Source organism: Stegodyphus dumicola, chromosome 8 (assembly GCF_044657685.1).
Source record: "Stegodyphus dumicola isolate Sdum_Otavi_A_Nest chromosome 8, ASM4465768v1".
Lineage (NCBI taxonomy): Eukaryota > Metazoa > Arthropoda > Arachnida > Araneae > Eresidae > Stegodyphus > Stegodyphus dumicola.
This window is the reverse complement of record NC_140775.1, coordinates 57,831,084-57,857,749: the sequence shown is the minus strand read 5'-3', so window position 1 is coordinate 57,857,749 and position 26,666 is coordinate 57,831,084. Positions and strand designations below refer to the sequence as shown.

General features: G+C 32.9%; 1 long non-coding RNA gene across 3 annotated transcripts in view; it reads right to left on the bottom strand.

The window, feature by feature from the left end:
• LOC118201422 (uncharacterized) overlaps positions 1-6,834 on the bottom strand; it is a 59,332-nt gene extending 52,498 nt beyond the window's left edge. For 2 of the 3 annotated variants that reach the window (XR_015042583.1, XR_004760240.2), the window contains exons 1-2: positions 6,299-6,834; positions 5,858-5,945 (exon numbers count right to left, since the gene is read on the bottom strand). This is a non-coding gene — a long non-coding RNA (uncharacterized LOC118201422). The remainder of the gene's footprint in view (positions 1-5,857; positions 5,946-6,298) is intronic. The other variant, XR_015042582.1, reaches the window with a different exon arrangement.
• Between the last annotated feature and the right edge of the window lie 19,832 nt (positions 6,835-26,666).

Here is a 26,666-nt window from a genome sequence, read left to right as displayed (position 1 = left end):
TAGACATTCTGATTGCCTACTTTTCCAAAAATGGTGGCACCCTAACTGTACAGAGTGCTATGCTGGAAAAGTAGGCATTCTGATTGCCTACTTTTCCAACATAGCACTCTGTACAAATAGGGTGGATAAGACAATACCACCAACATCAGTTTCACGATTTGAACCAAGAATAACAAACCAAATTAAATAAAACTGTGTAAAAACACGTTGCTTTTTATGTGAGGATAGTAGGGATAGGTAAGAAATTCTGATCTAAAAGGGATATATTATTTCCTGTGATTAAAAATGTAGTTTTTTATTCTTCAATAATGTAATGGCATTTTCTTTACATCAAACTGGTATCAATGAAAATTTTTATGAAAATAATTGGCAGAAAAGGAGAATTTCCCCTTCCCTAAATAATCATCCAAAATAACAATAAGCCCATTTTATAAAAAAGAAATTATCCGTGAATAACTTGTAATGATACTGGTGAGATATGTTGTTGATGTGATGAGACACTGGTCTTGTATCATTGACATATGAATTGTCATTGTTCTTATCTCAAAAGGCAATATGAACACTTTAGTGGACTGTAATTACCTTTTGCTGATCTCATAATATCTCAGATTAACAATTTAAACACATTTTGTATGGTCTATCTAACATACACAACTATGTTGCTTAGCGGTAATATGAATAATAGTAATACACAATGTAATATGAAAACTTCATAAATGCTGTGTTATCAACTAATGTGTAAGGGATATGTAGATGTCTCAGCACATAAGAGATATTTATATAAGTTGATAACAAATAGGTTGACTAAGCTAAAAATCTGTTCCTATAAAAATATACCAATCCATACATTATATGAAACATTGTTTTTTCCCTTGTGTCATTTAAAAGTGGTGATTTTAAACGGGTACTAATACCTGCCCCGCTTTTAAACGATATGTTTAATTCTTGCATTTAAACTTGTATTCCAAATTAAGATTTAACTTGAAATTCATGTAGATAATTACTGAGAGAATTATATTTTTGTAGCGCAGTTTACGTGAGATAAGATCATTTGGGGTCACGTGATATGAACCGGCGAATCAGGATGTTGGACCATGATAGCATAGTAAATTCTTAAATTTATGTCTTTTTACAAATTTTTTGTCTTTATTTGTTGGCTTTTTACAAAATTTTAAGCCATATTAACCCTTTCGCCATCCTCTCCTGTTCGCGAAAATTTCTCCTCAGCAGCCCATTGTTTTTTGCAGCGTGTAATGTTGTTTTGTTTGTACATACATAACTTTCCATATATAAATTTCGTAGTGGATGAATGTAAATGAATATTAAGAAAATTATGAGGAAATAAAGCATAATGGAAAAGTAATAATATCTCTGCTTATTTCTAACAGCAGGATTAATTTGATATCCAGGCGATCTGATCCAGGTGGTCCACTACCCCCATTTTGTTGTTGTAATCTTTTACAATTATTGGTCATACTTAGATTGTTGTTGTAATCTATACAATTATTGGGTTTTTACAGTTCTTTTCCATGTTTCTACATCAATCATAGCGTTATTATGGACTGTACTCATCAAACGTATATCCTTCTTGTCTTTCCAATTCACAACCTTATTTTTTTTCTTTTTCTGCTGAGTAGACATTGAACATCTCTCATTGTCTTGTATCTTATGTAAAATGGTGCGAATATTCATAAAACCCAGGGGGAGGAAATTCAATTAGAAATATAATGCCTGATTAGAAATATAATGCCCTCTAGGAGGTATTAGAACAAACAAAAATAAACACTCAAACAAGTAAACATTTAGAAAGCATTTTAAAATGCAGAAGAACGCTTGAAGCGCGTTACAGCTGCCCTGCAGAACTTTCACTTGAGCGCGCTAGATGCATTACGGACGACGAAGAGGTTAAAATGTTTATGCCTTCAAAATAACAAATTTGTAGAACTAACATTTGTTAAAATTTTTTCTGTGTATACTGTATGTTGTCGCCAACAAAGTCTGCTTGGCTAGATTTGCACCGTCAAAATGGAAAAGTACCAACAGATGTATGCGAGAGGATTAATTTGAAGTTTCTGTATGATTTAGAACAAAAGGGAAGAAAAGCAGTAATTGACTGGAGTGTAAATAAAAGGTTTACTTAGTAGCCATTATAAGTGTCCTGTTTGTACAAAGGAAATGCATATGGTCGGATGTAAAGATTGTTTAGATGGCTTTGTCGCAAGAAAGGTTAAAATGGTCACCATATAAAGCACTTGATTAGAAATGGAACATGATTTGAGGAAAGTCGTTTAAGTATAATTGACATTTTGATTTTTACGTAGATATGAGTCTACGAAGCAAGCACGAAAATGACTGAATTGAAGATCAACAATGAGATCATAACTGACTGGAAGAACTTTTGTAAAGATGTGTGTCGATATTTGTATTCGGAAAGGAGAAAGGATTGGGGATCTGGGTGAAGTTGTTGAAATAGACAAAAGTAAATTTGGAAAACTGAAATATAACAGAGGTAAACGAGTGGAAGCAAAGTGGATGTTTGGTGAAAAAGAGGGGAAGTTTTTTTTTTTTTTTTTTTTTTTTTTTTTTGAAGTGGTTGAGGACAGAAGAAAAAAAACTTTGTTGGATGTAATTGAATGGAATATTTTACCTGGTACAACGATCATATATGATTGCTGGAAGTCGTACGATTATTTGACTGATAATGGGTACTGTAATGAAGTTTTAAAGAACTCTCGCCAGTTTTGAATGAACAACAAACTTTTTTAGTCGAAACTTACAAAATAACTGGAAAAAACATTTTTTAAGCATGTGCTTCATCTGCGGATATCCTTTGCGGTAATTTACATTTCTTAGTGGAATTATGTTCGTAGTGTGCCAACGCAAATACGTTACAGTACATTCACCTTTCAGTAAATCGCACAGCGACATTTAAGGATCCGGAAATCACAGCTCATATCAACACCATAGAAGGTAAGAGGAGTATAATTAAAAGAGTTTTCGGAAGAAATGCCACCGACAGTGCGGCACTAAGGAGGATACTTTTGACTCTCATTTTTGCGAATTTATGTGGTGATGCCTGTATACAGATTCTAGTTCAGATAATTTTAGGAATTTTTCGAATGACGTTAAGGAAATTTGTTTGCCACAGACTGAAGACACAGAAATTTCTAAATAAGGTAAGTAGATATTTTCTTTGTGTACTAAGTATATTTCCTTTTCTTATTTTATTTCGTTTGATTTACAATGCAGTTTATTGAGATTATTTATTGTTTGGCTCTAGTGTAAAATTGGGTGCTCCTTTATTTTTTAAGTGAAAATAGATCAATGTGTACATGGACAAAATCAAGAGAGTGTGCAACGCTGAGTTTGTGCATTTCTCTTTTTTTTTTTTTTTCTTTTTCTTTTAAGTGAAAACAGATTGATGTGTACGTGGACATCGAGTTTGTGCAATTCTTGGACTTATTCTTTTGATTCTGTGTAGCGGCCCTCTTGAAATTGTGCCTTGCTGGCCAATCAAAAAAATCACCAATTTTCACCAAGACGCGCCCTAAAATATAACTGGTACTTTTTCATTTTGCCAGCGCAAATCTCGCCAAGCAGACTTTATTGGCGATAACACACAGTACAGTCAAAAGTCGTTAATTCAGACACCCATAATCCGGACCTCAAAGCTAAAAACTTTCTGCGCATGTGCCGCGTTGACACATGCGAATAGGCGTTTACGCGTGCGCGTAAGACCTTTACGACTGTGCATATGCATGTGCGCAACCGCAGAATACGTTTTCGCGTGCGCGTTTAATGTATAACGGACGGTATAAGCTAAAATTATCTAATTATCTATTTCAGTTAATGTTGATGATTGCGTTGTTCCTTAATCTTCGAACTGGATCCGGCTTATTACTTTTTTCAGAGTGTAAGAGCAATTTTATAAAAATAAACTTGAACTTTCGATTATGTCAAATAGAATTTCCAATGCTGGAGCTCCCAAAGGATCTACAAAACGAAAGTATGTTTCGATGTCCATCAAACAAAAAGTGGAATTGCTGCAAAAAATGGATAAAGATATGAAGAAGGTGACAGAGAGGTTAGTGAAAATGAAAAAATTTCGATTGACAAGTTAGTCAGCATTCTCGGCACAGCAATTACGGGACTTGAACAGCGGAACTTTATAACTGAACAAGAAATTATGTCAGTTTATAGAATTAAAGAGAAAGTATTATCACATAAAACGAAGCAACTTAAACAACTTACATTGAAAGAAATGTTTAATAAAGTAAACAAATAAATATTAAGCTTTTTCTTTGTAAATTTTGATACCCTTTAGATCATAATTGTTCTTTATTTCATAAATTACGGTTTCATATTTTTAATTTTAGAATTTCTGCATGCCATTTTACAAGATTTAAACTGATGATCTATAATCCGGAAAAATCAATAATCCGGAATTGCCAAAGTCCCGACGAGTCCGGATTAACGACTTTTGACTGTATACATATAAAAAAATGTTAGTTCTAAGAAATTTTTACTTAAGGGCCTAATTATTTTATTATTGTTTAAATTTTTTTTCAAATGAGTCTTTCGTTTCCTTTCTCCAAATAAATTCAGCAAGATCACTTTTCAGATGACGTGCCGTTCCTCCATGTTTCTTATTTTGCCATTTGGCTTTATCTCATAGTCTTTCTATTTTTTGTGTGTGCATTCCAGTTTCCAGATTGACAAAATTGTATTTGGAAATGTTTGAAACTTTCCTCTTTCAGATTTTCAGTGCACTATTATTTCTACGAATCCGAATATATTATAGTCCCTTTTCATTATTTTCCTTAATTGCTTCTAATATAATGTTCATGGATCGGTTTGTCAGCTCCACAAGGAAACATTTGTTTGTTTCATGGCAAGTTTCACCAAAGATCCACTGTTGTGACAGAATAACCTCTGCATTGTTTTTGCACTTCTTGAACATACTTCATCCACTTTGACGATCTTAATAGGTCCTCCTATTTCCGTTGTTGACGTTTAAGCAAAGCATCCACATAAACCTCGCGCATGTTGTTATTCCAGGTCACAATTGTTACGTGACTGATTTTCAACCGATTGATTTTTCACACCATTTAACTGAAGTTAATCCTTTGCTCCAACCATAAATAAACCTTACCCACTTCAAGAAAATCAATTTTGATGACTCAAACCATGTGCCTTTCAGGATACTTCTATTACTGCGACAAATTGAAGGGTTGCAATGCCACTGAATGTCATCTCCAAAATAGAATTTCATTTCATGATTATTATCACAAGCAGCAATTTTAGGCAAAATGCCTATCGCTTGAAAGAATTTGACAGATTCGTCCTCTGTTCTGGACAAATCTCGCATTTTAATTGGTTTTCCATCTATTTTGGAGTATTAGGGAAAAGATGCGAATGGAAAAAAATGGCCACGACTTGTTTTGAAAATGTGGCGGTGAAAGGTTATCGCTTGGTGTCGGTTGTATCATTTTTGGTGACTTTATTGCAATGCACCGGCAAATTGGAAAAGTACCATATATTTTTACCTATAATTGAACAATCTCTGTAACATAATACTTAAAATATAAACTATAAATTATAATATTTAAAAAATAAACTATATAAATTACCTTAATGCACTGTTTAAGTTTTAAGCCACGCTGTAACGGTTTTACACTCAGCTGTTCAGTCATTATAAGTAAAATGTAAGTAAAAATAACAGAGAAACTTAATTAGATAATATATTATTTAATATAGTTTACCTTTTGATTTTAAATAAGGAAAATGGAACAATATGTTTCTTACAAGCATTTCAAAAAAGAAACAAAGAAAGAAATAAAAACTCAAATCAAAATACCTGTTGAATCATGAGATGTTACAAACTTGAGAATGGAAAGACTGGTAAAGAGACAAATGAAATACGGCCAGTCTGTTACTTTTTGTCCCTGAAAAGCATTTTTTTTTTTTTTTTTTAGTAAGATCAAAAGGTTTCCAGAGAATTTTTGAAATTCCATTCTTACACATTCATAAACAGGTCACTTTTTCATACACAAAAAGTTTACATTACACATTTTTAATTTCTTAAAAATATAAATGCATATCAGCAACATTTACTCTTCCTATTATCTAAATTTCCACACACATTTCATGTTTAATAAACAATTTAGGTTATTTTTCAAGAATTCCCAACTAATGAATTCCTTAGAATGATGAAAAAATGCAGTGTCAAAACACTTCCATTCTGAACAAAAGCAAATAGAATACAATGAGTAAGGGATAGTATTAAATATATTATTACTTTCAGCTTTCTTGCACCTGTAGGGAAAAAAAGGATAAGAAGGAACTTGAAAATACATAAAATTAAGCATGACAGAAAAAGACATTTCCTTTTAATTACCAAAATAATTCTGATTTCTGCTTATTAACTAAATGGTATAAAGGAAAAATATGTATTTTTAACAGTTACAACGGCAATATACTTTATACTATAAAATAATCTGCCTTACAAAACCTCAGAAAAAACGTTATCGCCATTTGTGGCGATGTTTACATTTAACGGATCCTTTGCGGAAGTGCTTCCCAACTTCCATATGACTAGTTTAAATTAAATGCCCACGCATATTTTACAACACTCTTTTATTTAAAACTTGGATTAAAGGCATAGACGAAGCAGAATTCTTTATTTATTAGCTAAAATTATCAATGAAGCACATACTTTAACGTAAGTTATTTCTAAATTCTACTAATAAATGTAATGAAAAAGAAATTAACGGGGAAAAAACATTCGCACGAAAAATGCTACACAATTCGCGGTATAAATCAAATCAATTTCAATTATTTACTTTTACTTTGGCAGTGTTGCCAGATCAAAGAATGGACCAAGGACCAAGAAAGGTCTCAATTATGAGGCTTATAGGCCCTATTAATGCCTTTATCCTTACATCATCAAAGATTAATTATTATCACGAAAAAGATGCTTCTATACAGAAGTAAATATCATGACGAATTCTTAAAAATAAACAAATCGTAAACTGCTTTCCACAGTGAAATAGGTGAAAACACCTATCCTATGCTCAGGCTATTAAGTCTGACATATTTGCTGAAAAAATTACTAAGGCAGTTTTAGAGGCCTAAAAAGTTATGCAAAACTTTCAAGACCTCATTTCGTTGTTACATAACTCTCAGCACATGATCGCTGAACCAAATTTATTTAGCCCCAATCTACCACTAATTATGAACCTTAGGCCCCCAATTGAAAATTAATCCAACGACAGCATTATTTTGATTGTTTGTGAGGTTATGAGCCACAAACAATCTGAATGAACTACAAGATTTTTTTCATACATTTCAGTGATGATGGTATTGACGTTGCCCTCATCACTGAAACACACGCCACGCCCGCACATTCACTAAGCATTCCAAACTATCGCAATTACAGATGTGATAGAGAATTCGGCATAGGGAAGGAGGCGCTCTTAGTTAGGTAAACAGCAGTATACTCAAACTATCATTCTACGGATAACAGTAACGGATTTGAAGTAAGGGCTACTGTTCTCATTCCAAACTGGGGAGAAGTAACAATATGCGTCCTTTACAACCCCCTACTCAATCTCCAAGACCAACACTTTCTCAATCTTTTAAATAATCCATTTCCCACTTTATTAGGCGAAGACCTAAATGCCAAACACACCAGCTAGAAGTGCCGTAGGACCAAAAAAAAAAAGGCGAAAATTCTTTATAATTTCCTTTTTAACAACCCATTCTACATTCATCCCCCAAATGACTTTACCTTCCAACCGACTAATACCAGACAGTACCCAGATATTCTGGACTTATTTTTATCACCCACGAATTTTCCTCTAGCCACGGAAGTGATAGACTATTTATCATCAGAGCAGGTTCATGTGCTGGCACACTTGGGAATCTACAAGGTAGAGAAGGAGCACATTTCTAAAAGCACAGACTAGTATAAATTCGAAAATTTGGTAAAAATTCAGATCCAAAGCACGTTTTGCCTAAGTACCACAGAGGATGTTGATAACGCCATACAAAATAATAATGAACATGTAAATTATGCCTTCAAAAAATGCTACCGTGGAAATAAAAACAAATAAAGATTATTTAAAACTCCCCTCCAACATAAAAAGCATGATCCGAGAAAGAAACAGACTCCGTAAGTTTTACATCTATTCACGTGACCCAACTGTTAAGTCATTGGTCAATAAAACGAACAGACAGATTAAAAAACTCATTGACGAGCACCGCGTCACCACTTGGAACCACACGATTGACAATCTTAACGTGGAAGATGGTGCATTTTGGAAATACATAAGAAGACAAAAAGGAAGCAAAACTAAAAGAATGCCATTGAAAAACAATACTGAGCACTTATACACGGACGAAGAAAAAGCAAATGCTTTTGCTGACCACTTCATAGAACAATTCAAGCCAAACACAAACCCTTCCAATCCTACTTTTATAGAGCATGTTAATAACACTATCGAAAGATGGCTACTCCAACCCACTGCTCGAAAAATCCCAAATTTCACTGTATCCACTGAAGTAGACACCATTATTTCAAAATTGCATAATCGCATAAGCACCCGGCAAGCACAATATCTCAAATAGAATGTTTAAAAATTTACCGAGTCGCTTACATCCCCAAATTATTTTTAATGCCTATCTGTATTTGAGCTACTTCCCGACTGCATGGAAGCATACAACGATTATTCTTATTCATAAGCCCGGGAAAGATTTTACACGAGTAGAAAGCTACTGTCCGATTATCCTGTTACCAACACTAGGCAAAATTTTCGAAAGAATTATTTGTAAACGTCTGGATTCGGTACTGAGCTCACTGCCTGATCAGCAGTTCGGATTTGGAAGAGGACTCTCCACCACCATGCAGCTAATTAGGATAGTGGAGTTCATTAGTTTTGCAATCCATAAACATCAGACGACGGCGTTTCTTATGCTAGACGTGGCGCGTCTGGCATTATGGGCTTATTTATAAAACGCCGAGATATTTTTCAATATCACCCGATTGATGATTCTATTAATTTATTCTTTTATCACCAATCGCACGCCATCAGATATGGTAATTTCTACCCCCTCAGACAAATTTAGGCCGGAGTCGCCCAGGGCTCAAATTTAGGTCCTCTCTTGTACCTGATTTATGCAATGGATTTCCCGCTTTTTGACGATAACATTAACTACATCATAGCATGTAATGCTGATGATACAGCCATTCTGTCCTATTTCATAAATCCTGACAATGCAATTAAACTCATACAAAGGCGTATGCAAGAAATTGAGAAACGGTGTCGTACCTGGAGAACCTGTATCAACGCCACCAAATCCCAGCTTTTGCTTATTGGAAGACATAGAAGGAAAAACGTACACACCGAACTCACACTATTTAATGATAAAATTACAAAAGTTAATAAAACAATCTATTTGTGTGTGCGGTTTAATACAACACTCAACTAGAAACCCCATATCTCAACTGCTGTCGCAAAGCAACTGGTACTGCTCGCAAACTCAACCCGATCATCAATGCACCCTCAAAACTTGATCTCGCACGGAATAAACGTATTTATACATCAATCCTTCGCCCCATTCTTACATATGCTTCACCGGCCTGGTGTACAGCATCTAAGTTTGATTTCCCGAAATTCCAAACATTCCAAAATACCTTCCTGCGAAAAGTCACGGGAGCACCCTGGTTCATCCGTAACGAGGATTTACACAGAGATCTTAAAATCGAAGATATCAAACCATTAGTGGCAATTCAAATGAGGTCTCGTACGCGAGGAATCACCGTTAAGGGGCACCTGAGGTGCTGGTAAGAGCGCGATGAAGTTCGCGCTGAGACCAGCTTAACAAACAGTATCACAGTTAGTTATCGAGTAGTAGTACATAGGCGTTTTCACTTAAATAAAAATTTCACGTATATTTTGTAAAACATATTCGAAATAACTCATGCTTTAGATGTTTCAGTTCAATTAGCAGAGTCAAATAAATAAGATATGAATAAACAAAGAAATGTAAAAAAATATCCAAAAGCTTTCAGATTTTACATTACGCCCAAAGGGGCGTTTTTTAACGTTTTGTGTGTTACCTTTATTTAACAAATATCATATACTTCGCACTTAAACCATAAAATTCAATTCAACAGCAATATCGCAAAATAATTTTAAAATGAGCATATCTTTAGAGTTTCCGATACACAGTCTCGCTTGCTGGAGATAATTTTTTCCCCCCCGTACAGTGTTGTCATTGCTCGCATTCAAATAGTTGAGATTGTTAATCAAAAATTCTTTAATATCTGACAAAATATGAAATAAATAATAAAACAAATTCCAAATCTGACTTCCAGATGGCCATATTGGTTGGAGGATTACGTTATTCAAAATTGGATGGCTCTAGGTATCGTTGTTTTATGACAATGCGAGAAGCATACATACATTTATACAGATTCTTCATTATTTAATTTCTTTAAATATAATACAGGGCTGTAATATTTGGTAGCAGTAGTTTGAAAAGTGAATGAACGCGGGAAGTGAATCAACACAAAATGCCAGACCGAAATTAATAGTCCGTTTGGGCTAACCCCCTTTGGGCTAAAAACGTTTAATAGTGTCAAATGGGGAAATAGTTAAAGTGTAGAGTGTGCAAATTCATCTTAATGATATGTTAGAAAAATTTCAACAAAAACACTGTAAATTCATACTAAAAAAATAACTTTAGAACATGTTGTGAAGTAAGTATGGGAAACTTAAATCACAAGCTTACAGTCACTTTCGTTTATGGAAATAATTGTACAAGACTCTGAAGAAACACTTTCTTTGTATGTATGAAATATTTCATAACATATATGGAAGAAAGTACAGCATTCTAATTTTTCTCCAAATGTAATATAAGTACGAACTAGAAATTCGTAATAAAAATCCCTTGCCCTCCAATCAGATTGCCCTCGTGTAGCAAGCTCGTAGCAAGTATTACATTTGTAATACTTGTTAAAAAATGCAATTTTTACCTAAATTAAAAAACAATTATTTCATAAAAAATAATAAATTTGAATGTATTAGATTGAATTTCTGTAATTTGAGTTAAGTTACAAAATAGTTTATAGCTTATATATTTTATACAAATAATTTAGATAAAAATCTGTCCCTATTACTTATAATTTAAGAATGTGTCTTCAGACTTAAACACATGCAATTCATTTCAAAGCATAAAAGAAAGCTTAGTTTTGATTTTACACAGCAAGAGCAGTTTCATCCAATCAAGCTTTTATAATTGCTAGTTATTATACATAATACTTAATTTGAAAAGCATTCTTAAAAGAAAATTGTAATTGTATCTCATTTGAAAAGCATTTCCTTGTATATATATTCATTTTAGTGTTGGAGGGAAGAAAACTAAGAAATACGCAACCACAGAGGTGGTTTTGTTTCACGTTTTTATGACAGCAAAATAATTGGAAAAAAAAACAACATATTTTTTAGATATATTTACATTAATTATTTCAAAATTGATAGTTTTATCATACAACACAAAATATTAAGAAAAAATATATAATATAAAGAATGCAATACGTGGAACCATGTTAATAACCAAAAACAAGAATTACTGAAACATTTAAATTGATTGCTTGAAAAAAAAATTTATAAATCATTTTAATATTTTTCATAGATTCGAAAACGAGAACTGACAATTTAATATCATTTTATAACATGACTGCATCTTTGATGTCTTTTGAGAAAAGCCCTGGACTAGCTGAATCACCTGATGATATTGCTCGTCACTTGTTTAGCATAAAAAAATATATTTGCGAGAAAATGAGCAATAGAATGAACACAAATTAAAGAGTTTTAACCTTTCATTCACAAAAAATACATATTTAACTATTTAAAATGTTTCTATGCATCATAAAATGATAAAAGTGATACTTCACATATAACTATGAAGGGAGCTCAGTGTGCTTGAATCTCTCCTCCCCCTTTCCATGAAACGTTTAAGGTTATTAACTATAAAATTCTCTTATATATCACTGCTAATTACTGAGTTACCCCCACCACCCCCTCAACTGAAACTTGAAAATAAAGCTATGCCCTCATTTGTATATAACACTTATCTTGGAATCAAGAAGATGCTAAAGTAACTTCATCATTAAATAAAATATAGAGCTCAAAAGCTTAAAAGTTCTACATGAAATGTTCTTTGAAAAGATATTTCTTTAACACTTGAATGCTATACTTCGCTTTAAATTTCTGCAGTACACCGTACTTATATGAATATATAACCGTATGAAGATAACTTCGGCCCACCAGCGGCCGAGTGGTAAAGTCGCTGAACACTGGTAGTTCGGTCCGAGGTTCGAATCCCGCGAACGGGCTGGCTGCATCGGCGTTTTCGTGGTTTTCTTCCATGTGTAACGTGTATACGAGGCCAGTTTTCCTTAGAAAGTCCTCCACGAAGGCATCCCTCCCCTTAGGTAGATAGCCCTCGAGGCTTTGCCATAATCACACACACATACATACATACATGAAGATAACTTCAGTTTAATAAATAGTACCTAAATTTATAACTAAACTTAAAATTAACTACAGTGATGATCTCTGCCTTTTTGAAAATATTTGGCTTAATATCAAAGCACTATCATCAAAATTATGATCCCCTACCATTTTACATTAAATAAAGAAAAGCCAATCCTTAAGTACATTCAAATGCATATATATAAAAAAAATTTCAACAGTTCCTCAAAAATACTATGATGTTCGAAATCATGCAGTAAAATAAGAAGCCTCATCTGACATATTAATCAGTAGAGGAGAAAACCAATTTAAAAGCATATGCTGATCACATTTTTTCAATACATCTATATTTACAGCATCACAGTAAAGTTAAAGCTTGCAAGTTTACGGCCGGGCTTATTACCTGCCTTTTAGTCTACGCCGGTGATTTTAGCTAAGAAGCCAACTATTCGATAAAAAACTCTGAACAGCTTTAGGCTATTTATTCTTCTTGGCTTTAGTTTAGTTTTACATTTTCTATTCTAAAAGTGTTAGCTTAGTTTTCTATTCTAAAAGCCAACACTTTGGCTAAAGAAGCCAAAGTGTTGGGTTCTTATGCGCCCAAGAGGTGTCATCTGTGAATATATTTGAGTTAAAATAATCCTATCTTCTGAGTTGTTACTTACATAACAGAACTTAGTTAATAGTCGCTCACACTTCTAGTTCTAGAACTACTATAACTTTATTTTAATTATAACACTACAATCTATATAATACCAAATTAAATTCGTTAGTGACTTTTATTGCCATTTCAAAAGCAAGGTTAAGCAAAGGGAAAAAATAAGATAATTTCCTAATCAGAAAGAATTAGATTTTGAGTTCTGTGATACTTTGTACAGAGTCATAGAATCTAGATTAGTGACTCTTTTAATTGACAAATAAATACAAAACGAAGGAACTATGGCTAAACGAAGATAAGGAATGATAATTCATGAAGTTTAGCTTCAGGATTATATTTTACAAGTATCCTCAGCATAAAGAAGAAACAGAAACAAACGGAAATAAATAGAGTCTAAGATATTTCGAGCACAATGCCGGAATTCAAGTTGTTCTATTGGCATCAGTAGTATCATTTTATGATCTAGTAATGGAATTAGGAGAAATGATTTTAAACATGCAAATAAATTAAAAAGAGTTTTATAGGGAATTTGTTAGTGGGGATAACAAAATTATCAGGTTGGCTTTCATTTTCATTTAATTCATTTGCTATTATATTCGCTTTTACAGTCCTCTTTCACCCATTAAAAGTTTTTGCATAAAAGCATCATTCACATTTTACAATTTGAAAGTACATTTTTTTTTACCAAATTCAATTTGGGGCACTATGTCGCAAATGCAGCTGCATGATGTTTCATAAACTAAATAGATTTTATTTATTTAAATTTGTTTGTGCTTCTAAATTTTTATTCCAGTTCTTACCGTTAATTGGCAAAAAAATAATATTTTTATCTGACAACTTTAAAAGGAAAACTTTGAAAAATACTTATCTCTGCAATTCGTCAAAAGACGTTTCAGTCCTAGAGAATATAAATAAAAAGTTTTTATTTTCTTGTTCGTTTTTTTTTTTTTTTTTTTTTTTTTGAATAATGAAAAAAATATAGAAAATCTCAAAACCAAAAATTAGAAAGGCGTTACTTGGGATAATATATGACGATTTAACTAGGAATTTAAATCCATTCTAAAATGATAAGCAGAAAAATAGACAAACATCTATGTCAAGGTGTTGCGCCCTGTCATGGCTACAACACCATATTTTTTTTAAAGTGTTGGCAGATTTTCTTCCTTATACTCCAACTTCATGTCAATAAGAGTTGCATGTTGGAATTCAAGAAAATTCGAGAGCCGCAATTAAATTTTTCGAAAGCCACAAGTCCATATTTAAATATTTTAAAAACAGTGAAACAGGTTTCAAATACAAAGAAAAGTTATAAGGTACTTATTTCAAACTAACCAGCTATTATGCTTTTGATCTGTACTGTAACGTCTTTCCGAATTCCTCAGCAGAATGCAAATTAGCTTTTAGAATATGTAAGCTGAGGGTCTATTACTTATATTTTATTCGCATAAGAGAGGCACCACTCGTCTGCAAGAGCCACACTCAGCTCGCGAACTGCGCTATGATCAATATACCTTGATCAATATACCTAGTTTACCAGTTCTCTCAACATCGTAGCACAAATAGCACCCTAAGAATTTAAGGGTGACTGAGCTGCCTCAAAGTATGTTTTCAGTGTAAAGTGTGGACAAGAATTTAAGAAATCTCTTGCCATATGGAACATTTTCACTTAACTAAAATTCAGATATTGCCATTAAAGATAAATGTTTTAAGATTTCTGGATTAAAGAATGTGTTATGCTTCTACAAAATAATTCATTTTTACATAAATTCAGAAATTTGACTGAGCTTGATAGAATTCTTAATTTGTATGGACGTTTGAGGTGTAGGATTCTCCACTAAGTTATCGTTGAAAGTGAAGAATCTTAAGAACTGATAAGCGAAAAATCGCTTGAGTTCGTGTGACAGGAAACAACAAGATAGAAGGGTAAAATAATCCTGTATTATTCCAATCAAGTGTAACAGAATTCCTTCTAGGAGTTGTACAATAAAGCTGACACTTAGGCTTGAACTTAAGAGACTAAGAATCAAACTAAACTAATCTTAAAGAGATATAGCCGAAGCTATCAAAATTCTAACAAAGTTGGCCCCTTAACGCTAATAGACTGCGAAGCTATCAAAGGCTTAAAGTACGGCCGAGCTTAATAATATTTTACGAGAGAGTAGCCTAAAAAGGAGGACGAGTTCAGCCAGAATATCTGATACCTCTCACTAAGACAGCAAGTCTTTGCGGTTAAATACCGCTCTTCCTCATTAGCGTTCAGACGTGATTCTCAAACTACGTTCTGGCCGGAAGTGGTAAGTTGAAATTAAGAATCGATAGAAAAGGAAGTTTAACTCAAAATTTAACTGTTAATAAAATTAACATAATCCTTACATAACTCCCGACCAGACTTTAAATAGTCGTAAGCCAAAGGTCTTTAAACGACCTTGATTAAGACTTTGATGTCTAAAAACTTTCTAACGTTAAACTAACGTTCTAAATCTTTCATTAACTAGATTCGCTTAACCTTTTGAGGCCGGGGCTTTGGTAGCAGTAAAAGCTACCAAAGGACGGGGAATCTTGAACTGAATGCTTTCCCCCTTTGAAGAAATCACTTCCTATTTGCAAAGATCCTTGTGTGTAGTTTAATGGATTCTCAGAGGGGTGCATCTATGTCGCAAAAGGAAGACCTTTGAAAGAGATAAGAGGCTAAAACCCCAGGCACGTCAAATTTGACATTTCACCCCACTTTTCAGCCTGGAAAATGGGGGGAAAAGACGTGGCCACTAAAGTGGACAATCCCTTCAAAGAGAGGACTCTATGGCCGCTATAATAGCCATCCCGTCTTCAAAAGGTTAAACTTCTGTTGTTAGGGCCAACTTTACAAATCTAAAACTATAAAATTTTACAATATTTTACAATTTTCATCTGTTTCTCGACAAACATCAACTTCTTCTTTTAATAAGGCCCACCAGCGGCCGAGCGGTAAAGTCGTTGAACACTGGTAGTTCGGTCCGAGGTTCGAATCCCGCGAACGGGCTGGCTGCATGGGCGTTTTCGTGGTTTTCCCCATGTGTAACGTGTATACGAGCCAGTTTCCCTTAGAAAGTCCTCCACGAAGGCATCCCTCCCTTTAGGCAGATAGCCCTCGAGGCTTTGCCATAATCACACACACACACACACATCTTTTAATAAGTTATTCTGCTGCTTATAGTCTTGGTCGTTCCATATCTGAAAGGAAACAATATTAGTACCGGATTTTACAAAGATTTCCGTCTTACTTAAATTACTCCTTTATTGCCTCATTTAGCCCTCATACACTTTCATTCATCCTTAAACTGTTTCCCTCGTACTCTCCAGAAATCGTTCTGAAATGTACTTAGGGTACTTATATTGTGTTAGCGCAAACAAAATACCGCTACACAACATCTAACGTTGTTAAATTTGACATACTGGACCTCACAAGACTCCCTGAACGCCAACACTTTCCTAATGTACTAAGCGAAAGCTTAAATGTACTTTAAAGTGTTATCTGGAGAGCCTAACATTAAACACACACATATATATTCTAAAACACTCAATTCTTTCACAAATTCATTTACACGGAGGCCAAAATTTATCTTTTGCACCAGTTTAACTTTACGACACTTTAACACAGATATTAAACATTTCTACTTTAACATAAACATTTAGATACTTACACATCACTTTTAAATTCACTTTACATCAAAAGTCATAGTTGCTTAGTTACAATTTACCATCTTTATACGGAATCTTAACTTTAAGTTAACAGATTTCAGTATTCAAAGAGTCTTTACGACTAAATATATTCACAATTTAATTCCTGCAACTTGCGAAGTTCTTAACAAAAGTATTTACTGCTAGTAGCTTCTTGCCAAACTGCGAACATAAAAATCTACGATTACAAGCTATTTACAAAGTTCTCGCTTTTTGCAATTTAACTTTTTTTAAAAATCTTTAGCAATTTAGAACAAGATGATATAATTTGAATCTGTTTTCAAAGTAAACTAAGCAAAGAAATTTTCATTTATTATTTTCTGTACTCCTCCATTATGATCTGGCAGAATTGTTCAAATGTACGATACCTCATGACTTTCAATCTTCTTCTGGAACGTTGATGCTCCGTGCCGTTCCCTTCACTCCTTTTCCTCTTCTGTCACTTGTGTACGAATCTCGGATTTTTGCGGGACAGATGCAGGTTTTGGAACTTCAGTCTCCTCTTGAGCTCTGGTGGGGCCATTCGTATTTCTTTGAACTTGCGCTTGAGTTTTTGAACTTGCGCTTAGACCTTCTAACTTCTTGGTCCGGCACGGTTGTATCGGGTGGTCTTTTATCTCTTCTTGTCGTCAATTCAGGACCTCCTTGGGCCTCTCTCGTAGTTGTTGCCGCTGGAAAACGTGGCTTGTGTCTTGTTGATTTCGCCCGTCGTTGAAATTGCTGTTTCGCATGAACCTCCTCATCAGGCCTCACTCTCTTAGCCGGCGGTACTGGTGTTTTTGTTGAATCCTCGGTTCAGGCTCGTTTGTCTGTTGGCGTTAGCTTCCTCCGTTTATGTGGGCCTGGATCTTTTCCGGGTTGGATCCGCTTGGTCGGTGATTGATTCGGCTGTTTTTTTTTTTTTTTTTTTTTTTTTTTTTTGTGTGTGTGTGTGTGTGTGTGTGTGTGTTGTTTGTTGTGTTGAGGTATTCCAGCTGGGCTTTTGAGCTAGTGGAGTTCTTTCCTCCCTTCCAGGATCATGTAATAAATAATGTAAAATTTGAAAATCATTACGGCTGTAGTTAGGAAAGATTTGGTCAATATTTGCAACCCGTTGTTGGCCGTTTTCGGCCTTTAAATAAAAAGTAGCTTCCCGTATTCTCTCAACTATGTACGGGCCTTCAAACCTGGGTTCAAACTTCGCAACTCTGTTTTGGGATGCGGATGATAAAGAGTGTTTCAACTTGAGTACTTTCTGTCCCACTTTATATTCCATTTCCCTTCTATTTATATCATAATAAAGTTTCTGCTTCTGCCTTGCTACATCAAAGTTCTTAATCAATAATTTTCCTTATAAGGAAAAGTTTCATTCCTTATCGACTAAATCAGTTCAGAAATTTCTCTTGAAAAATAAAGCTTCTGATTAGGATTACTAAAAAATTAAAGTTGTGACAACACTAGCAATCTCGAGGGCATTACAACACTTTGATAATTAAGAAATGCGTCTACCATAATGTTTAAGGAGTTAGAAGGTAACAAAATATCATTTACTCTTGCGGCAGTGTATGCAAATTTGTATTTTGTGTGTGTAGGGTTTTACTTCAATAACAGACTATCAAAACAACAAATATAAATCAAATCATGGTAAATAGTTCTAGTTAAGGAAAAGTGACATAATAATAGTTGCGATTTTGATAAAAAAAAAAAGAAAGGGACATAAAATACGAACACAACTCTGTTAAAAAATGAAATATTAATATTAGGTTTTGGTTTTAATACAAGTTGAAAAACCAGAGAAATTCTATAGACCATGGACATTATATGAAATTAGAAGCTTATAAATTAATTATTTCAAGTAGAAAAGTTAGATATGTGTTATAGACGAAGTTCTATGAAGTTAGAAACTTTTAAAAGTACGTATACTTTAAAAGTACGTATTTAAAGTACTAAAGTTATAAACTTGTTGCCATCAACAAATATCTAAATACTTTTAAATTGTAAGTAAATTGTTTCTAAATGATGATATGTTTTATGCAGATAATAATGAGTTGTTATAATTCTGTAACATGAGTAAAAGATAATATTAAGTAACAGAATGGAACATGAGTAATTTTAGATGGATTTGGCAATGTTCTCCACTTGGATATTCTCATAATATTAGCTATACCTCTTTTAATGAGATACATTCTGCAAGAGAAGAAGAGAAAAAATTTGGTCACGTGGTTTAATAACTACAACATCCGCATGTGCTATGTTTACAGTGGAGTCGACAGCAGATATTCCGCTGAAATTAATTGAATTTAAGAATTTAGAAATTTATAGCTATTGCGAGAAATTATAAAATACGCTTGGAAATTATTTCTCTTTCCTTGTTGTCAATAAGAAGAATCTTTTGTTATTCAAGAAAAACTTGGGAACAATATTTGTTTCAAAGCAATGCCGGATAGCACGGTACTTATAACAAGCTGTGTTAAGGCCGAAATGAAGAAATCAGTTAATTATGAAATATCTGTGCAAATTTCTGCAGAACACGAGATAAGATTTAATGGTTAATCTTTAGAATATGGTAACAGGTAGTTTGGCGACATTTTGGCAAGGCAATAAAGGTTACTAGCTAGGACTTTTCACTTAAAAAGTCAAAGAAAATTGACAAAAATCCAATTCTTCTTACTCTTGTAAAAAGCGCCAAACAAACGAGTGGGTGATTCTGCACTTTGAAGCGAAATTGTTTCTAAGTGCTTATTAGCTAAAATCACGATCGGAATTTTCCGGAAAATGTTACATTACATGTCTCATGATCTCTCATTTCTCTGAGACAAAATAATCTGTGGTTCGAACTGTGTACTTCTCAGATTATTGCTAAAGTCCTATAAGATTATTGCAAAATATCATTTACTCTTGCGGCAGTGTATGCAAATTTGTATTTTGTGTGTGTAGGGTTTTACTTCAATAACAGACTATCAAACCAACAAATATAAATCAAATCATGGTAAATAGTTCTAGTTAAGGAAAAGTGATATAATAATGGTTGCGATTTTGATAAAAAAAAGAAAGGGACATAAAATACGAACACAAACTCTGTTAAAAATTAAATATTAATATTAGGTTTTTGTTTTAATACAAGTTGAAAAACTAGAGAAATTCTATAGACCAGTCTATAGTCTCAGATTATTGCAATAATTTGAGAAGTGCACAGTTCGAACCGCAGATTATTTTGTCTCAGAGAAATAAAAGATCATGAGACATGTAATGTAACATTTTCAGGAAAATTCCGATCGTGATTTTAGCTAATAAGAACTTAGAAACAATTTCGCTGCTAAAGTGCAGAATCATCCACTTGTTTGTTTGGCGCTTTTTACAAGAGTAAGAAGAATTGGATTTTTGTCAATTTTCTTTGACTTTTAAAGTGAAAGTAGGTTGATGTGTACATAGATAAAGTCAAGAGTGTGCGCAATGCCATTTTTATGCAATTCTGGGATTTTTTTTAAGTGAAAATAGGTTGACGTGTACATGGATACCACGTATGTGCAATTCTTAAAAGCGCGGCAAGCAGTTTGCGATTCTGGATTTTCTCCCAATTTCACATTTAATCTTCGTCATGATTAATCATTTTGTTCTATAAAAGTTTTAGTATAAGCGTAATTCAGCTAGCAGATTGTTGGAAAAAATGTTGAGGGAAAAAAAAAAAAAAAAAGTGCCTTTATTTCGTGAAAACAAAATGGCGTCCAAAACAAAACTAGCAGGTTGCTGTAGCAGGGTTGGTCGCCAAATTTTCGCCAAAAAAATCACCAAGTTACCATAATGTAAAGATTCACCAAATTTTCTTATGTATAGTGCTTACCTGTATTAATAATGTTTTCATTATGCATGATGCTTACCAGTATTAATCATGTTTTAAGAATATTAAGTGTATATCAGTTAATTGAACATTATTCCCGAGACCTTGAATAACGTTTTCTAAACTTTTAAATGTAAGTGTAATAATAGTATACTGATAGTTCATGAATAGTGGTTCTAAATTACTGAAATAGCCGAACTCGTGAAACATCTGTTTATCTGCAAGAACATAAATACAAAGCCAATTTTCTCTTATTAATTAGTATCATAGAGTATTTTATGCAGTTAAAATTTTATTAATTTCATCAGGATATGTTTTAATATTTTAGCTGTTGTAATCGATTTTTAATGAATACACATAAATATCGGAATGTTAATTTTTTAATACCTTCCATTGTAGATATTAAGGATACCAACAGCTCTAATATTAGAAGCATCAGTAATACTGAAACATTTCAATATAAAAGGATGCTTTTATATTAAAAGAATTTATACTTAATTCTAAAATGTCGTGGGAGATTACTGAGTTTTTTAGTTTAAATATTAAATTAGCGTGCATATTTAGTCCTTGAAAATCAGTGGTTGTGTCAGTCAACAGGTTGAGATAACATGTGCTTTAGGTATATGCATTAGAATTACTCTAGTCTATTTCCTATGGTAGATCTTTTCAATAAATACACATGAAAATCTTTTTGAGCTACATGATTTTAAAATAAAAAATTCTGCACATAAATTATGTAACTTACAAGATTAAAAATAACTTCAAATTTATTTTTTGAATATTTAAAATGTATACAGGTAGTACTTTTTTATTATTTATTATTATAAAATGAAAAAAAAATGTATTACGAATAATTATTAGTTTCACAGCTAGTACTGCAGTGAACTCAGTTGCACAAATCTCTCTATTTTTTTTTTGACATTTATATTATAGTATACAAAATGTGCTAATTTGCAGTTTATATTATCAATAGGATAATAGTCAGTGACTAAAAATTAAATTTTAAGTTGTATAAAATTATATATTAATTTTGAACTGTGCAGAACATTGGCATCGTTATCCTTACATAATTTAAGGGCCAACTAACTGCATTTACTCTGGAAATTTGACTATTTCTATTTTCAGAAACCAACTATTTATATTTGCTGTTCTGCTTGTTAAGCTGATAAAATTATGACTTAAAAATAGTATATAGTATTATATACTATTTTTAGTAGCTTTCTTTTCAGTGTCGAAGAGCAATCTATGTAAACATGATTTTATGTATTCATTGTTACAATTTTTATATATGAATTAATTATGATCAAGGAAAGAATTCATGAATAAATATTAACAATCAAAACATGGTAAAGCAGCGAACAAAAGAGTATCATGAAGATAACAATAACATATAAGAGTTACCAAAATTATACTAACCAAATGAATGATTGAATGAGTTGATGAAATGAATGAATGGATGAAAAAATAATTAAAGTTGAAATACAAATTTCATAACGAATTAAAAATAAAAAAAGTTTCCGAATTTTCAACACATCTACTACAACACAAGCTTGTTTGCTTGCAATAGCAGTTCTTACATTACGTGACCTCCGACGTCACCGGAATGTATCTCATTCTTAACAGCTTTACCCTTCTTTTTATTTCCAAATAGCAGCTACGCTACCAGCCTTCGTCTAGCTTTTAAATGTACCAGAAAAATGCATGAAGGGAACACCAAACGTTAAATTTAAAAACTGCGTAGAATTTTACTCTGCAGAACAACTTCATAAAAAACCACAAATTTCAATAAAAATGTATTACATGTAACAAAATTACAATGAAATAAGCAATATTACTTAATACAAATATTAATTATCCTAATAAATAAATTAACCAAATTCCCGTCGCCTTCTCTGAGCAAACGTCTAGTATCCAAAAGAATCATTCAATTTAAAGACTGCACAGAATTATCGCCGTCATTTTTCCAAGTGGCAACAGTGCTGATTTTCAACAGTCAGCAGTCCAGTATACAGTTGAATGAAAAATTGTTGCCCAAACCACATTTCTAAAAAAATAAAGCTATTCAAAATTATGCAATAAAATCGAAAAGATAAAATTAAAACAAATCTGATTCGAATTTTGAAAAAATCGCTTCGAGGTGCATTGGCTTTTGTCTAGATGCACCTATATACCAAATTTCATAGCCCTGGGTCTTTTAGCGTACGAACGACGCGTATTTAATTATGGCAAAGCACACTAGGGCTATCTGCCTAAGGGGAGGGATGCCTTCGTGGAGGACTTTCTAAGGGAAACTGGTTCGTATACACGTTACACATTGAGAAAACATCCATGCAGCCAGCCCGTTCGAGGGATTCGAACCTGCAGCGCGAACGAAAGACACACAGACTCTTTCTTTTATTATTTGTAGAGATTAAATCAGACACGGAATTTTGAAATTTTATGAATTCTGATTTAAAAGTTTAAACAAAAGCTTTTCTTACTCAATTAAAGAATTCTGACCTAAGTAACATTCAATTTTTATATTCAACCAACATTGCAAATTCGGTGATCTGTAGGTAGTTTTAAGAGGAGTTGTGTCGAGAGTGACCAGATTTGCTATAGACAAACCAAATGTTTAATCTAGAATTAGAATTCGATGTTTAATCGGATTAATATCTACATATGTCGAGAATGAGCAACTTAAATTAAAGTTGCCAAAGATTAATCTGATGCAAAGTCTGTGATATATTATTTCTAATTTCTATAACTGCATTAGTGAAATGAGATTTAAAAGCAATGGACATTTAATTTCGATAAAGCCAGTATTAAAATAACTCACATTTAATTTTTAAAGTAAATAAATTTAGTTTTAATACCAACTCCATTAATTACAGTAAGTATGATATTAACAAAAATGCATTGATATTCTTAACTTCTATATCAGTTATTTCAAAATTATTTGCCGTACTACGTAGTTTTGTCACTCTCTGTAAACATACTCGTCATCTCCTACAACAGATAGCATCTTATGACAAATAGAAGAAACTGAAAAATTCGTCATACATTAACAAGTATACAAAAGAAGAATTTATTTATGAACGCCGGTTTGATTTTTTTCATTAGAGGGGTGGCAATAAGACTATACTAAATTTCATCTTGGCAAATCTTTCCTGTCTCAGAACTGTTAAAATTTGAAGAGATCATAACCTCGTATAAGCTTATAGAAATCCCCATCCTGAAACATGTAATTTTGATTGTATTCTTGTACATCAAAAAATGCTGATCATTCAGAAAGCCTTTGTCTGAATTTCAGAGTTTTTAACTAATGGCACAAATTGCTTTCTGATTGCAGCCCTGTCAAATACTTTGCAGAGTCATTGGGTTCTTTCGAAGCGGTAACGTGAAAAATGTGCCATGCTCTCTCCCTCATATCCTGGACCTCTCGAATACGCTTCGAGTATGCTTACAGTTACATGACGAAAGCATGCGGAAAGGAGGGAGAAAATACCTTATATACATCTCCCCTTTTAAAGGGCGACTGGGGATTAGGGACCTAATAGCCAAATACTGGTAGGGATAAATAATCATCCACTATCTTTGGTTCGGACACCATTGTAAAGTCCCTAGTGGTTTTTTTTTAAAGCAGAAAACGTGAAAAATGTATAATGCCCTAGCCGGATCTCGAAGCTTGCACTTCTCGAATATACGTAGAGTATGCTTCCAATTACAGTTCGAAAGAATGCGGAAAGGAGGGAGAAAATACCTTATAACCTAAGACAAATTAACTCTTAACGAGGAAGTGTATTGTTCATTATAACTGGATAACCCTGAAAAACCAGCGTCGACATGTAATTGAAGTGTATTTTAACATTTTATGTAATACGGTTGAAAAAAAATCTGGGGAACAATTATATACCACAACAAGAACAGAAATGTGTTTTGATGTTAAAGAAAGTAGTTTTCATACATTTATTTCATTGCATTGCATTTATATAAGTATTAAAATCTGAATTCTTTGTAATGGGGTAGCAAGTTTTAGCATAATGAGTCCGAGAAAGTAAAGTTAACCAAAAGAAAATACGTTGAATTGTTGAATTTAGCTCCTGGTATAGTTCATAATCCACGAATTTATCATAAGCCAAGGGAAGGGACCTCCCGCCCATTGCTCTAGGCTAGGGATTCCCGAACTTTTTCTTGCATCGGCTCCTTTACGATATCAATTATATTAAAAGTATGAAATAAAGTTTTGAAAAAAGTTATTGTATTTATGATTTAATATTATTACTTTTTTAATTTTGCGAATACGAATAAGTTTTCACAAACAAAATTACAGATTCTAATTGCAGAAAAGTCCGGTTTTGGTTAATGAGATAACTACACCTGATGGATTGATATAATAGTTTTAATATTTGGCATAGTACTGCTTAATTTAATTTTTAAATAATCTCGTTCAAAAATATTCAACCTGTGTCTTGAACTCCATTCTAGTTTTGCGATCTTCCTACTTTTGCTGTTGTCGTTGTTGTTGTAGTTCCTTACGTTCCTCCATTTTGCTTGTTTATAGTGCATTTATTGAAATACAAATTTATACAGTTTGTAAAAAGTTATTTATTTTAAAAGTATGTTTAAATATTGCAATGTAGTTTTTCTCTTATATATATATATATATATTTAATTTATATAATATCTTTCTTAGTACATGATGCATCTTTTTATCAATAAACAGTTAATTGACAATTTTATTAATAATTTTTTGTAATCAAAGGGATCTTGATTATACCAATCAATAGCCGGTACATATTTAGTTATCAATCCCCGATATATTTAATGAACATCACTGACATCTTTAAAATTTTATCGACCCCAAAGTATGATAATGACTCCTTTAGGAACACTTATTCGAGGCCTTAGGCATTTTATAAATGACAGCATGATTTTGCTAGCTCCACGCAAGTCATCATCAAAACAGTTGGAGGACTAAATCCAAGGATCTCATATTTTTCATTTCCTTTACTAACCTTTCGAGACTCAGGGTACTTCAGATCGCCTGTACTGTAAGAACCCGCAAGTCGTAAAGACACTATATGTTTGCAAATTTTCATGCCTCCTTCAGGAATCGAACCCGAGAGCAGTGACAGTGTTAAAATCTCTAACAACCACATAGAAAAGGACAGTAGGATATTAACAGATTCATATTTGGGTACAATTATTAAATCTTAATTTGAAGAAGTAACAGTATTCACTAATAGTTTAAAAAGATTGTTTTAAGTAAGTTTGCATTTCAGTTAATTTAAGTTATGACTAAAATCAGCTTCTAAATTTTGCAAAACCCGTTATAAAATTAGAAATTGTATTCATGCATTAGCAGATTAGCTATTTTATTAAAGCGCTTGTACTATGCTGTTGAACTTAAAATTTAGAAGTCTTTCCATTTAACGTAAAATAGTAATAGAAATTTAGCATTATACGGTGATATCGCACATAAAACACTGATGCTTTTTCTAATAACCTTTGTCACCATATACGAAATCATATGGGCACAGGCATAAACACACAGACATATAAAGAACATAAAAAGAAAATTATCAAACTGGTTCCAGATGTATTAAAATTGTATGATTTAGAAATATAGGGAATAATAAATTTGTGTGCCATCAAAATTAAATTTCATTACATTTATAAAATTCTTTCTGCGTACGTATATTGGATAAAATTAAATTCGTTGACTACATTTTATCTTTCGATACAAATGTAACCAAGATGGTCTACCTGGGAAAAAAAAAAGATTAGAGTTGCTATTTGAAAAGCACTTCAATAGGATTAACGTTTATCTATAATCGGAAAGCTTTTCAAATCTGCAAGACATCGATGGCAGTTTAATGCATGATCCAATAGGTGGCGCTAGCAGTATCCCATTGTCACATTTGATCTCTCCTGTCACTAGGGGGAGTATCGT